The sequence below is a fragment of the Sphaerodactylus townsendi genome, unplaced genomic scaffold (genome assembly GCF_021028975.2).
Source record: "Sphaerodactylus townsendi isolate TG3544 unplaced genomic scaffold, MPM_Stown_v2.3 scaffold_35, whole genome shotgun sequence".
NCBI classification, from domain to species: domain Eukaryota; kingdom Metazoa; phylum Chordata; class Lepidosauria; order Squamata; family Sphaerodactylidae; genus Sphaerodactylus; species Sphaerodactylus townsendi.
This window is the reverse complement of record NW_025950528.1, coordinates 35,001-50,472: the sequence shown is the minus strand read 5'-3', so window position 1 is coordinate 50,472 and position 15,472 is coordinate 35,001. Positions and strand designations below refer to the sequence as shown.

At 49.1% G+C, this 15,472-nt stretch overlaps 1 long non-coding RNA gene across 1 annotated transcript; it reads left to right on the top strand.

Moving 5' to 3' along the window:
* Nucleotides 1-1,564: 1,564 nt before the first annotated feature.
* LOC125425379 lies at nt 1,565-4,714 on the top strand. Its single transcript, XR_007243357.1, has 2 exons — nt 1,565-2,680; nt 3,930-4,714. It is a non-coding gene; the product is annotated as an uncharacterized LOC125425379 (long non-coding RNA).
* Nucleotides 4,715-15,472: the final 10,758 nt, after the last annotated feature.

Below are 15,472 nucleotides of genomic sequence, written 5' to 3'. Positions count from 1 at the left end.
ATGTGTCATGAGAGCTCTTGTTTCAGGAGAGCCCACCCTTCTCATGTCCCTTCCAGCAGTCTTGCCCCTGGCGTGACTCTCACCCTGCCTGTGAGTTTATCATGGGCCACCACGTGGCACTTCTGGTGGCTTCAAACCCCCCAGAGCTGTGTCCAGAGGGTTCCCCCTTGTGGTGACCTCCAAGTCGAAGGGAGTGGCAGCCTCCAGAACAGGGGAGGTGGGGGGGAGGGCAGGATAGTTCCTGATTGTTTCTCTCTCTCGCTCACTGTCCCACCATAGGAAGAGCGCCTGGTGGCCGGCTGCTTCCACGATGCGCTGCTGCTGTATATGAGGGCATTGAACGAGACGCTGCGTGAAGGAGGAACCAAGCGGGATACCAGCCGCATCCTGGAAAAGATGAGGGACCTGAAAATCCAGGGTATGGGATGCTGGTGGGAGGTGAAAGGGTGGCAGTTTGGTGGGGGCAGGTGGAAGCAACTAAGTGGGTGCGCTGGGCTGAGACACATCAGGCCAGGGGGAAGTGGGAGAGGGAGTGAAGGGGGCGGGATCTGGCTTCATAGGGCCTTTCCAGGAAGTGACCTCCGTCCTGAGCCACGAGTGTCTACTGGAGATGATGTGCTTTCCCCTGTCCCTTCCAGGTGTCACTGGGATAGTGAGCATGGACAGCAACAATATGCGAGAGATGGATTTCGACTTGTGGAGCATGGCAGATGTGGAGAGTGGAGAATTCCAGGTGTGTGTGGGCGCAGCTAAGTTGGGACGAGGAGAGTGCCCAGGCTGTCCCATTTGACCCCTGCATGGGTTTGGGGGAACAATGAACCTGCATCCAAGAGCCCTGAGTGGGACTAGGGGACTTGAGGGTGGGTGGAGGGGGCCACAACCCTTCCAGTGTGTTCAGCGGAGAGAGGGGCACCCTGGCGTTGTGATCTGTGATCTGAACCCTGCCCCTTCTTCCCACAGGTGGTGGGTCATTATATGGGATCCAAGAAGCAGATCGACTGGTTGGGGCCCATCCATTGGAAGAAGGGGAGCCCTCCTCTCGACAACCCGCCTTGTGTCTTTGACACGGATGATCCCTCCTGTGGTAAGAGTGAGTGTGTCCAGGATCAGAGAGGGATCTCCTCTCCCTGGACGGGCCACGGTGGCTATTCCTAAGACCGGTCAGGCCACTCTGCCACCTCCAGTAGGGCTAGATCTGCCAGGCAGGACAGGGCTAAGTGGGGATGTTCAAGTATCCGCTGGGTTGCCAGAAGGTTCTGCTCTTGGGTTGTGAGTCTCAGAGCTGGTTTTTTTCACAGAGCAGTTTCACTGTTCATGAGCCTCTCATTGGGGTAATGTGTTTGCATACTGAATCAGTGGCTGAATAAGTGTTCTGCCACATGAATGTTCTCGCGACATCTGAATGGGTGTCTGGTCTCCCACTCACTACGGGGCCACAATATGGCTCATTGCATAGCTGCCAATCTTAAAACACATTGAGAACAAAGTGATCATGGGCCAGTGATTACAGGTGTTTCTTTTAAAGTCTTGCTGGTTGGTGTTCATTCTCTAGTCCTGTGTTCATTGTCAAGGTCTGCTCTTGCACATATTCTCTCAGCCTTATAGGAGTTGTCGTCCTCGCTTTGTGTCATTTAATTCCTCCGGAGGAGCATCAGGTTCGCTTTCGGTCCAGGTGCAAAACGGTTCAAAAGGGGGAGGGAAGCGAAACAGAAGTGCCACCACGTGTGTCCTTTTCTCCACCATTCCTTCCACGTTCTTTTTGGGTCACTTCTGAATGAGCCCTTCTCTTGGCTCGGCTGGTTTGGAGGGTCTGTCTTCGGATCAAGACAGAGGGCAAATCCAGATCCCCGAGCAAAGTACGGCTGGTTTTCCTCTGGTTTGAGACAGGCGTTCTGTGTGCCATGTCCAGGGCACTGTTCCACTCGCACGCCACAGCTTGAAGTGGTGGTCCCAGGCTCCTAGGCTGGTCAATGCTGAGTGGTCATGCTCAAACACTCACCAGGTAAGTTAATGATCTGCTTGCTGATTGGACCAGGAAATGGATTTATCGCCAGGCAACCCAGCAATTCAGAAGCATCTCAGGACTATTTGCAAGGTACATTTTTCTATATTCAAACAGTGTAGCACATTCAGCGGTCTTTCACTCTTTCTTCTGGGAGCAGTGGTGTAGCGCCAATGGAGGGGGATGTGATGCCCCGGGGATGCACTGGGGTGGGGGCAGGGGTGGGGTGGGGTGGGAGGCGCCACGGCAGGGGCGCAGAGCATGCGTGTGCCCCGGGCACAGTTCCTTCTCGCTCCGCCCCTGGCTGGGAGTCCTGCTCCCCTAGAAAGAGCCTTTACATCCTCTCACAGGTTCGCCTCCAGTCATATAATAAACAAATAAACATCCAGTCATATAATAAACAAATAAACTTTAACTCTGTCCTATTTCCAAGCTTCATTACATCCACACTATTTAACTCAGCCTTATGGGAATTGTAGTTTCCCATCAATGTCCTCTATTTGTCTGAAAGACTGTCAATTTTGTCTTCTGTAAAAAGGGCCAAGGCACCTTGAAGGGAGCAGGAAATGAGATCGAAGCATCACAGCTGGGAAGCTGTGTAGCAACTGCTCCGGGGGCAGTCAGCAGCGAGGCCAACGGATCTGAGGCTCAGCTCAGGAGCAATCACGGTTGTGGAAGGTGGGTTTTTTGCCTGGGAAACCTATTTGTCTCAAAGTTCATGGCATTCCTATCTCATTCTGACCCTCCCAATGAGAAATGTTTCTGCTTTATCCTATGGGCTTGTTCTTGAAAGCTGAAATAGAATGGGAAGGGTTCTAGGGCGGCTGGGTGAGATCAAAAGTCGATTCCTGGAAAATCTAGGATATCAGTTTAAAGTTGGTTTGTCACTCCTCCATGCGGAGATATGGGATGAGAGGCTTTTCCTAGGACCTCAGAACTAAGAAAAGTTTCAGGGGGGTGAATCAGAATGGGAGTGTTTGAGGAGCCCAGAGTGGCAAGAGCCAGAGGTCGTATCTCTACCCGGCTTTTGATAGGAGGAAACCAGGGGTGGTGCTGGTGGTGCCGATGATGTCGGTTGGGGCAGTGGCGTACCTAGGCAAATTGGCACCCTGGGCAAAACCTGGGTTTGATGCCCCCCATGGGCGGAGCAGTGAAGCTGTGTCACTCACCCTTCCTGGATGGCCCAAGCAGCCCAAGCTCACCAGAGGCGGAGCTCCCCGTCCTCCTGCTCTGCCCCTAGTGGCTTGTGGGCCACCATACAGAGTGGGCGGGGCTTAGCCAGAGTGGGCAGGGCTTAGAAATCAGGCGCCCCCACGTGAGTAAAAATGTCTGTGCCTTGGGCAACTGCCCACTTTGCCCAATGAGCGGTATGCCACTGTGTTGGGGCCTGAGAGGGGGTTGAGCCCCCTGAGCTGAAGGCAGGTCCAAATGTTCCTCCGGCCTGCTGTGATGGGGGAGGGATGGCACTCTCTGTCTTCTCCAGCAGGGAGACTGCTGACAGCTTTGCTGAACTTTCAGATGGGTTTGGACACCAAAGGCTCTCCTGTGTGCCCCAACTTGGATCTCCATCTACAACCCAAAAAGCGAGTTTAGGAAAGGGACGTTGGGGGCTTTGGACATAGGAAGTGCCCCTTCCCCACCCCTGGAAGAATCCTGGAGCCCTCCCACCCAGGCTCCGTGGATTGGAGATGGTTTGCATCCAAACCAGGATCTTGTCTTTGGGACTGAGACAAGCAACTTTTCATAGTTGTTTGGAGTTGGTCTAAACAGCCATGCCCTTGCCCAGATACCCAGACAACCTTAGCACTGAAACTCCGAAAACATGGAGGTATGTGCTTCTGGGGGAAAGTGTGTGTTTCTTTCCAGAAAGGCTGCAGTGTGAGCTCTTTTTGAGAGTCCAAACTCTGAAAACTATCCTCTTTTGTAGCTGCGAAACAACATCGGGAAGGATGTCCGGATGAGACCTGCGTCTTGGCCAACAGAATCTTCTCTGCCGCAGAAGCAATTCCTTCGTCATGATGCATCCAACACTTTCCTGACTGCCTCCTCAAGGTCTTCTGACTGCGGAAGGAGAGAACTCTCTCAGAAGAATCTACTGAAGAACTTCCTGGCAGCTGGAGCAGTTCCTCGGTGGGAACAGGCTTAGGGGCTCTCCTTCTTTGGAGGTTTTAGACCAGAGCCCAGATGCTGATGCTGTGGACATAGGCAGGTCAAGAGATGGAGGGCCGGAGGGGATGAGTCAGTCCTTGGTCCTCCTGGCCCTTTCTCATGTGGCCAGGGCATTTTGGGGTCAGGAAGGAATTTTCCTCCAGGCCAGATGGGTCAGGGATCCTGGAGGTTTTGTGCCTTCTTCTAGGCATAGAGCAGGGGTCACTCAAGGGAACAGGGGAGAGGTAGCTGTGAATTTTCTGAGTTGTGTAGGCGATTGGACTAGATGACCCCTAAAGTCCCTTCCAGCTCTGTGTTTCCAAAGGCCAGCCTTTCCAGAAAAACAATCACTGCCTTTCTGCAGAGGAGCTTGACTCTCACTCGCCAGGACTATCTCCTCACTGTAGTGGTTGTTGTAATTTAGAAACATCCTTATAGGAACATAAAGGATGGGAATTTGCAGAAGATCCCTGCTGGTTCCAGTGCAAAAGGACTCGGAGAGCATTCAGGGGGACCTAGGGAATACTTTGTTTGTTTGGCAATAAACTAATACATTTACTTTTACTTTGCTGTGTCCATCGTATGATTGAATCCTAGCTTGTCATACCCACAGCCAGCCATTCAATCAATCAAGCTTTTATTGGCATAATAAACAATAAAAATAAATACAGCAAGAGAAAAATTGGTAAAAACATGGATACACAGAACAAAGAATAAAATGTTAAGTAAAAAATTGTTGCTGGCTTTTGATTATTTCCCAAAAGAACTCTGCCACTATCATACAGAAGGGAGGATCTGTATCATCCAGCAAGTAAAGTAATCTAAATAAATCAGGGTGATCGGTTGAAAAGAAACGAGTAAGATTCACATACTTGGATCTGATTTCCTTGAATCTGGGACGATATAATAATTGGCGGGCCAAAGATTCGACTAAGCCAGCATTACACACGCACAATCTATTAGACTTTTCTTGATTGTTAAATCTACCATGTGACAAGGTGGAGGGCATAACATTAAACCTGGCGAGCATTATAGCTCTCCTTTGAGCGGGGTTTATTAATCAATACAAGTAGTGAACCAGGTGGCCCTGTTCAAATGGGATTGAAAAATACAGTTTTCTTGGCTGCAGTGGCTGAAGTTAAAAACTCTCTATCCAATAATTGGCCTTTTAATTTTTTATAGACTTCAAAGTAGGACAAGGAGCACAGTGAATCCACTGGCAGTCCTATGAAAACCATTTTCTTTTTGATTATGGGAAACCAGGGGTTGGCCTGGGCAATGGAGAGCAAGCGATGGACCAGGGAATTGCAATCCGAGAGAAAGTGAATCCGCAGCCAGAATCTAAAAGCCCTCAGCCAAGTGACAGCTATTCATTCAGGGCCTGGGGAATGGGGGAGCTGCAGCTGAGGCACACATGCGCCCTGCACCCCTGCCACACCCATGCACCAGCTCGTGCCCGGTGCATCGCACACCCCCTCCCCGCCCCTTGGCACTACGCCACTGCATTCATTCACTCTTTTGCATCTTTTGATTTCTCTTCTCCCTTGATGTTGCTTTTTAGCACTGGCATTCAGAAATTTACTGCCTCTGTATGTGCAGGTTCCTTTGATTCACCACGGCTTAGCCACTGGTAGTTTCCTCCTCCATGAATCTGTCAAATCTCCCCTTTCCAGCACATTATAGCTCCCTTCCTTGGGATTGCCTGTCATGCCCTCGACAATGCCTCTTCTCAGCAGGTGACCCTGAATTCCTAGTCTACAACAGTGCAGGACTTACAGGCACGGAATCCTAAATAGATATACTCAGATCTATTTCGAATTGGCTCAAGCAGGTTTCTGGAGAAAAGGTTAATAAGGCTAAACATGGTAAAAAAAACAACCATGGTATGCCATTGTAAGCCGCCCTGAGCCCATTGGGGGTAAAGGTAAAAGTTAAGTTTCCCCTTCAGTTGTCCGACAATCGAGTACCAATTACCAGCAGTTATTTCTGGCAAAGGCGTGCTTCCCTTTGTGGGGTAGTTTGCCATTACTTTCCTCGGTTATTCTCTACCCCCCGCTATGAAGAGCTAGGTTGTGGGTAGGGAACTCTGTAGCTCGAGAGTCAGACGCGGCTCTTCTGCCCTTGCACTGCAGCTCCATGAGCTGAGCCGCCGGCCCCATCCTTGCCCGCCCTGCAGGCAGTAGGGCGGGCGCACCAATGGCCAGCGGCCGGCTGGGCCACGCCGCGGGCTTCCCCTCTCACCACTCGCTCGAAGCGGGAAGGCGGGCGCTTTCCCAGCAGCATGCGAGGTCGAACAAGGTTGGCCCTATCTTCTGTTCTCCGCCCTGCAGGCAGCAGGGCGGACGCATCCATGCGCTTCTCAGAATGAGCAGAGTAAAAGGTTAAAAAAACCCAATATATATAGTGTTATCTTTATTTTAAATGTAAAAAATTATTTGCGGCTCCAAGTGTTTTCTTTTCCTGTGGAAAACGGGTCCAAATGGCTCTTTGAGTGTTAAAGGTTCCCTACCCCTGAGCTAGGTACTCATTTACCCACTAAGAAATGGATGGATGGCTGAGTTGACCATGAGCCAGCTGCCAGGATATCTGACCCACAGAGGGCTCGAACTCCTGACCATGTGAGTGGCAGTGCAAGCGCTTAACCACTACACCACGTGGCTCCTCCAGTGGAGGCTGGGCGGAGTATAGAATGAATGAATGAATGAATGAATGAATGAATGAATAGTCCGAACTGAGTTAATGAGAAAAAAAGGGTTTCATGTTTCAGAAATCCACCCAAAGAAGAGAGGCGGGGCGAGGGGGCAGGGCCTGGCGGAGGTTGGCTTCAACAGGCCCGGCGGCGTTACCTAGGCAACGCGCGCGCGGCCTAGCGGCGGATTTGAAGCCTGCTCGCCGCGCTTCTCGGCTCGACATGTCCCTGCTCAGAGGCAGCCGCTTCCCGACTGCGGCTAGGAAAAAGCAGCCAAAGGCCCGAAGGAAGAAGCCTCCGGCTAAGCAGGAGTGGGACGTAAGTCCGAGCGTGGAAATGATCTCCGCCTCGCTCTGAATTCGACTCCCGAACTGTGAACCCCTCCCAGAGGCACTCAAAGGAGCACTCAAACTCGAACAGTTTCCCCGGTTTAGATGAACGGGTGCCGCTTTGCACGAAAACAAGTAGGAACCTATGGGAAAAGTTGCAGTGACTGCTCGTGCGAGAAATGTCGCTGCAAATGCAAGGAATGTCTTTACAAGGGCAAGCAGTGTCTTTGCAAATGCGAGAAATGCTCCTACAAAGACGTTTTGTAGCACATTTCTCTTTGCACTTCTACGGGTAGATTTGTGGGACGGGAGATATTATTTGCTTCTCTTCTGCAATGACAGAGGAAGGGATTGAACGTAGCCATATTTCTAATGTTACTTATTTAGGACGTTTTTAACCAACCCCGCTCTCCAAGGAGCTCAGAGCAGTGTGCATATTTCTCCCTCAGACGAGGGAGTTAGTTATCCTACTAAGAGCCCTGTAAGGTAGGTTAGGCTCAGAAACAGTAACTGGTAACAGGTGATTCATATGAGGGGGTCTGAGTGGTCTCCTGAATCCTAAAACTGACCCTTCAACCACTTCCGGGTTTTATTATTTTAGAAAATTAATGTTGTTGTTGTCTTTTAAGATAAGCATAAATTGGGAGGGGGGAATAATTCCTGCCTGGGAGTGGGATGATCATCGACAGCTTTGTGTTGTTAAGAGGCTTCCAACTCATGGTGTCCGTGTGAATCAATGTCCCCCACACCATCCTATCCTTATTATTAGTATTATTATTATTTATTGGTCTTGATAGACCGCCCAACCCCCGAAGGGCTCTGGGCGGTGTACAATGAGACATAGAACAAATACAATGTAAGATCTCATAAATACAATATAGCAATAAAACATTAAGGCTCATTCCGCACATGCAGAATAATGCACTTTCAAACTGCTTTCAGTGCTCTTTCAAGCTGTGCGGAATAGCAAAATCCACTTGCAAACAGTTGTGAAAGTGGTTTGAAAACGCATTATTTTGCGTGTGCGGAAGGGGCCTAAAATTCATTGCAAACTGAGGGCCGCGGCTTCCATTAAGTCAATCCATCTAATGGTGGGTCTTCCTCTTTTCCTGCTGCCTTCAACTTTTTCTAGCGTTATCGCTTAATCCAGTGACTCTTGTCTTATTGTGTGACCAAAAAGTATAACAGCCTCAGTTAAGTCCTTTTAGGTTCTAGGGACAGTTCAGGCTTGATTTGATCTAGAACCCAATTATTTAGATTTTTTTTGGTATCCTCAACAGCCACCCTCCCCTCCCCCCCAAAAAAGGATGTTTAAAAGTTTCACAGGGGTAGTTGTGTGAGTCCGCACTAGAAGAGTAAGATTTGAGTCCGGTAGCACCTTAGAGACAACAAGATTTTTAGGGTACGAACGTGCTTTCAAGAGTCAGAGCTCTGATGAAGAGAACTTGGACTCAAAAGTTTATCCCCTGGAAAGCTTTTTCATCTTTAAGATCCTACCAAAGTCGAAATCTTATTCTATTTTTAAGGATATTTGCATATCTAATTTATATCTATACGTTCAATTGATTACTTAAACTGTAATATAACTTTCCGTTATCCAGGTCCATCGGTGGTAGGGGAACTTTCCAAGCAGCCCCTGCTCCCCCTTCTTCCCGCTCATTCTCTTTAATTCCTCCCAGATAGCTACACCTATGGTGCTCCAATTGGCCATGCTGGCAGGGGCTGATGGGAATTGTAGTCAATGAACATCTGGAACACCATAGGTTGGTTACCCCTTTTCCGGCTGTCTGGAGCATTCTGTGGCTAGTCAGGAACTGAGCTTCTGTCAAACATCTGGGTTTGCTGGATGCAAACAGAAGCCGGACCGAAGGACAGACCTAATTAAGGGCCTTTCCCCACTTACCTTAAGCCCCGCGCTACTCTCTTCAAGTAGCGCGGGGTCCTCGGGCACTCCCCACGACAGGGGCGGCCACAGCGAAGCCGCCCCGACGCTGCCACGGTCGCGCCCCCTCAGCGCGCGGCATCCCTGGCGCTGGAGAAAACGGCGCCTTTTGATGACCCTCGGCCGCGCGCCAGGGATGCCGCATGCTGAGAGCAGCGCTCGGCATAGGGAGGATCGCTTCGAGTGGGGAAAGGCCCAAAGACTATCCCTGGGACAAGAGGCACCTATTTGGATGTGAAATAAAAAACAGCGATAATGCTGCTGCTCAGCTTCTTCAGATACAACAGGAGGTCTCAGAATAAGCATTTCGTAGTCCATAGGAGGCCTGTTTGTTTAAGATCTGGAGTATTTTGTTGATTTCTCTCCCTGAGGGCCATAAATGTAAGAGAGCTTCGTCTGTGGAAGGTGCTGGGGTTCACAAGAATTTCAAATCAAAATTATTAGATTCAAGTCCAGTATGGGTTTTTGGGGAGTATATTCTGGTGCATTTTTATTTGGAATCTGTCCCAAGGGTGAAGCTGCTCTCCAAGTAAATGTGCATAAAGTTATAACTTTCCAGCCTGATCCAAATGCATCCCATACAGCAACACTTCTGGGACATTAAAAACCTCTAGGTCCCTGCCAAGGCCCCGGTAAAGCTGGGCAGGATCAGCCCTTCTTACTACTGTATTTGGAAGATCTACCACCAAGTAATACTATTCCCTGTTCAGAGGAAGGCAATGGCAAACCGCTTCAAGCTAGTCCCCTGCCTTGAAAACTTTATTGGGCTGCCATAAGTCAGTGATATGTAACTCCATGGTAACGGTGCCAGAGGTGGCACTCAGAGCCCTCTTCTGTGGGCACGTGATGCACAGAGTTCCATCACAGATTCTCCCCTACACACACACACACAACACATCTAGGCTGGTAGGTAACCCTGTTCTGTTAAACCCCGGGCTGATTTTCATGGGAAGAACTAAAAGACAATCCTTTACCTGGGAGTAAGCTCAGATGCTGACAATAATGGGTTTGCCTCTAAAACCCTCCTAGGGTTGTGGATTCACTCCATTCGAAGCTGCTGTAACGACATTTCAAAGCAAAAGCCGCCTACTACCACCAAGCTTACTCCCTGGCAATGCGCCACTTTGGAGCCAACCATTTTTTCTAAACTAAAACCTCAGTATTCAGGTTAAATGGACGTGTTGGCACTTTGCGATAAATAAGTGGGTTTTGGGTTGCAGTTTGGGCACTCGGTCTCGAAAAGGTTCGCCATCACTGCCATAAGTTGTCTGCGATTTGACAACACTTTACATACACACACAGCTCTGCAAGGAAGAATCCAGAAAACTGCCATCGCTGCTGACAGAATAACGCTCGATACAGAGTCGTGAGTCAACGGAGGGCCTTTCCCCACTTTCGTCCTTCCCCTCTATGCCACGCGCTGCTCTCAGCGCGCAGCATCCCAGGCGTGTGCCCTCGCCGTCTCTTGATGACCTCGCCAAGACTTCAATGCACCCCGCATTGAATCAAGGGGTTTCGCCGCTGAGAAGAGAGTTTGGGATGCTGTGCGCTGAGGGGCGCGACAGCAGCAGCTTTGGGGCAGCTGTGCTGTCGCCGCCCCTCTCAGTGGGGAGTGCCGAGGGACCCCGCGCTACTCTCCTCGAGTAGCGCGGGGCTTAAGGGAAGTGGGGAAAGGCCCGGAGTAAGACATTTTGTCTTGTCCTTCCTTCAAGGAGCATTGGGCAGTGCATGTGACTTTTAAAAAAAACCTTGCTTAAAAAAAGAGAAACCTTATAACTCAAGGACGCTTGCTTGGAAAGAAGCCCTCCTTTGGTCAATAGGGTTTACGAGGCATTTGGTCACTGTTAAACGTTTGCAACCTTGATTTCATCCCAGCTAGTGGGGTGCTGGGGACTGGCACTTAGGGGAATGTCGGTGAAACTGACCCGCTGGTTGTGCTTGGGCCTTTCTGCTCCTGGGACTTCAGGATGTCTTTTGTCCCAGGCCACTGTTCACGCACTCACCGTACACCTGGCTACTCCTGAGGGAACTGGTAAGTTGGAGAGTTCCGGTGTTACTAGAACGAATGCTTATGACAAAACAGGGCTTTGTTGTTTGTTTAAACCCATCTGGCCCTGGTCTTTTGTAATGCACTTTTCCCATGCCTGCTGCCCATCTTCAGGTCACGTTTGGGTCTCTTTGTTCGTCTCCCTCCTCCGAACACGATGTTTAAGTCTTTTTACCCTTGAGCTTAGAAGAGAAGCCAAGCAACTGGGGAGCAAACTGTTGGTGCCTGGAGCAGAGGAGCATTTGCTCTAAACGAGCTTCACTTTTCCCCCCTGCCATCTGCTGTAGCTGGACTTATGGCAACCCTGTCACACACAGGTGTCAAACTCGCTTTCCTCCAGATAGTGCAAGTTAGGGGACTACAGGTTCTATCATCCCCTGCCAGCATGATGGGGAACTGTGCTCCACATAACATCTGGAGGGCCGCTGTAGTTTGACACCTGTGCTAGGGTTTCTCAAGGCAAGAGATGCCCGTAGTGGTTTGCCGTTGCTCTGCCCTCCCTCGCGGTGTCACGCCTCTGGTGTTTCTTGGAGGTCTCCCACCCTTGTGAGGGTCAAGGCTGTGAGTCCGTGACTGGCCCAAGGTCACCCAGCAAGTTTCCATGGCAGAGCGGGGATTCGAACCTGGGGATTCACAGATCCTAGTCCGACACCTTAACCGCTTCAAGGCATCAAGGCGTGTCTGAGCAAGAGGCTGTTGGGCCCCTGCAGGCCTCTGCTTGTATATTTCATGAGCTTGATACGTTTAACATGATGAGAGTCTTGACTACTAACAATTTAAAAGTTTTAACTACACCAGTCGGTGTAGGAGGCCACCTATCCGTTATGTGCCCTCTGTAGTATCACTGTAATATGTCCCTTGAGTCAGAAGTTTGAGGAAAATGTCCTTTACCCCATCCAGCTGCGACGCCACGAGATGCACAAATCAAAGAACAGAGCCCTGGCACGTTTGGAATTGCAAGAGAGCGCATTAAAAAGCAAATGGAAGAAGCAGAGGCTGCGAGTTCCTGAGTCTTTGGAAAAAAGAAAACTTGCCCTGATGAGAGAGGTAAGGTTTGGGAGGGGCTCCATGGCTTTTGTGGTTGGCAACTTCTATCAAAGAGTACAACGTATTTTCTGTGCACCATGGTCTCGTGGGTCTTGGCTGCAAGTAGACTTGTCATGCTTGCTCCCTTGATTGAGGAGAGGTGTGTTCACATGTGGCTACTATACTACTTGCTTTCCCTAGATTGCCTAGAAGAAGAGTAGACTAGGAGTTTGGAGTCATACCCCACTTTTCTCCACTGCAAGGAGTCTCAAAGTGGCTTCCAAACGCCTTTCCCTTCCTCTCCTCACAACAGGTACAAGGTAGGTGGGGCTGAGAAAGTTCTGAGAGAACTGTGACTAGCCCAAGGTCACTCACCAGGCTTCATGTAGAAAAGTGGGGAATCAAACCCAGTTCTCCAGTTTAGAGTCCATTGCTCATGTGGAGGAGCAGGGAATCAAATCTGGTTCTCCAGATTAGAGTCCACTGCTCTTAACCACTACAACACACTAGCTGTACTACTCCAACCACATAATTAATCTTATATAACTATAATATAATCACCTGAATGGGCCAGGCTAGCTCAGTCTCATCAGATCTTGGAAACTGAACACAGTTGGCCCTGATTCTTGCTTGACTGGGAGACCACTAAGGAAGTCCAGGATTGCTTTATGGAAGCCGGCAATGACAAACCACCCCTGAATGTCTGTTGTCTTGAAAACTCCAGGGTTCTCCTATGGTGCTCCAGATGTTCATGGACTACAATTCCCATCAGCACTAGTCAGCATGGTCAATTGGCTGGAGTTCCATAGGTTGGCCATCCCTGTCTAAGTCATCCATGACTTGACCACGCTTTTGACCAACAGCATTGCAACCAAGGCTTTCACGTCGGACATTAGAGGAGCAGATGTCAGTTCCATGCTGGAACACGGCCATGCAGCCCGGAAACCACACAGCACCCAAATATATTATAACCCTTTGAATGGCCAGAGTACTTCTGAGCATGTATGGTTGTCTCTGCCCGCTATTGTTGAACCCGAGCCACCCTTTGGGCAGTCTGACTGAAGGGGAGGGTCTGTAAACCAGATTGAGGCCACCAAGCGATACGCAGGTGTTTTGAGTTCTCCAAAACTCTGTTATGCTGGACATTAAAGAGCAAATGCTTCTGAACAGTAAAAGTCCCTGTCGGGTGTTTCTCTGCATGTTGGATCCTCTCCATGTTAGTTTTGCCCCATTTCACTCCGTCGTTCAGCACATGCAGCTGACCCAGCTTTATACGAGGATTTCATGCGTCTTCACAGCTTTAAGTATGGACAAGTTATCTGTGGGTTTTTTCTCTTTTGTAAATAAACAGTAGTTTTATCTCAGGCTCATGGTCAGGATGAAATTCTCCAAAGCAGTTGCCTAGTTTTTTGGAACAAGGATCAGATGCCACAAGGAACACTGCTTAGACCTAGGGTTGCAGTGGCGAGGGAGGGCAGAGAGAGAGCTCGTATCTAATCTGAGGAACCTGGTTTGACTCCCCAGCTCTGCTGTACGAGCTGTGGAGGGCTTATCTGGGAATTCAGATTAGCCTGTGCACTCCCCACACACGCCAGCTGGGTGACCTTGGGGCTAGTCACAGCTCTCTCAGAGCTCTCTATTCCCACCTACCTCACATAGGGTGTTTGAGCAGGAAGGCAAGAGACACAGCCCCTTGAGTCTCCCAGAAAGGGGATATAAACCAAACTACCCTCCCTCCCTCTCTCTTTCCCCTTCCCTCTCCTTCCTCTTCTTCTTCCTCTTCTTCTTCTTCTTCTTCTTCTTCTTCTTCTTCTTCTTCTTCTTCTTCTTCTTCTTCTTCTTCTTCCAGAAGAGCCTCATGGTGGCCTGGTTGAGGAGCCACAGAGTGGTTTTTAAGCCACAGACTGAACATCTCTGCAATGGACCATTAGTAGATTGGTTGCTTTAATGGTCCTTGAGTCTTTAGTGACAGGAGAGGGCTCTGCTCGACAACATAGGCAATTCTTTCTCCCTCCTGACCCGTTGTGCTTCACATTTGCTGGCACACAAAGAGCCCTGGCAAAACTGTTCTTTGTTCTGTGCGGTGGAGAAATTTAGTAAGCAGGCTTGTTTAGGTTTGTCTTGATAGGAAATGGCACACCTTCCTTCTAGGGAACTTTCTCTGTGAAATCTGAATTCTGCTGCTAGAAAAAGGTACGTGGAAATGCAGAGAAGGGGCACATTGCCTCTGTTTGCAAGAAGACTGCCATTCCTGCTCCTCGACCCTGCTAACGCTGTTCTGAAGAGAATAATTTGGGAATACTCACTTTTCAGATGGATCGACGTTTGTTTCAGGAAAGCTGGGAGCCTGGTTAATTTAGATACATATGAGCATACACATACAATATTCAATACTGAGTGCTAATACACTTAAATAACAGGTAAGTCTCTTTGGGAGAAATTCAGCAGTTGTAATAAACAGCATTAAACTTTGCCATTCATAATATTAAGGATACAGTCTCATTTGTTGTTTCCATTTGCTGTATATCTTGTATCCCATGTATAATTGTTATTCTTAGAGACTTACCTGTTATTTAAAAGAGACTTGCCTGTTATTTAAGTGTATTAGCACTCAGTATTGAATATTGTATGTGTATGCTCATATGTATCTAAATTGTATAGAATACAGCCACAGAGCAGCAGACGTGCGTCACGTGCTTTTTTCGGTCCTTCCCAGGTTCTTAAAGGGCACACGTACTTTCATTCATTATTCTGAATAATTCCACCCCTCTGCGACACCATGATGGTTTGGGTGGGAAGAGCTGTTGCACCCTGTCTGAAAGGGAGGGGCACCCCTTTCATGACCTAGGGAGCCAGGCACTTCTACCTGTGCGGCAGGCTAGTGCAGAGGCACAGTCCCGGTGTTTGTTTGCACAGAAGACACCAATGAACAGCAGTCACAGGTAAGTGCCGCTCTGTTTTCAATTGGGATTTTGTGGATTTAGCTTACTTTTTAGGAGAAGGGCATTAAAGTGCATACAGTTATCGTTTTGGAGGGGTTGCTGCTGTGAGATAGGTTTGTCTTTGTTTAAAGGCCAGAATGTCACCTTCAAAAAAGTAGGTGACAGTATTCCAAACAGCAGAAATGAGGGCGGGTGCCGGAAAGAAGTAATTTCAACGAAGACTTGTGGGATGTGCAAGACAGACTGTTGTATGGTTGCTAACTCCATTTTGAATACTGGGTAGTCAGAATAAGATGTAACCGTTCAGGGATGCTATTGCCAGCTGACTAGATTTATTTGAGCAAAGA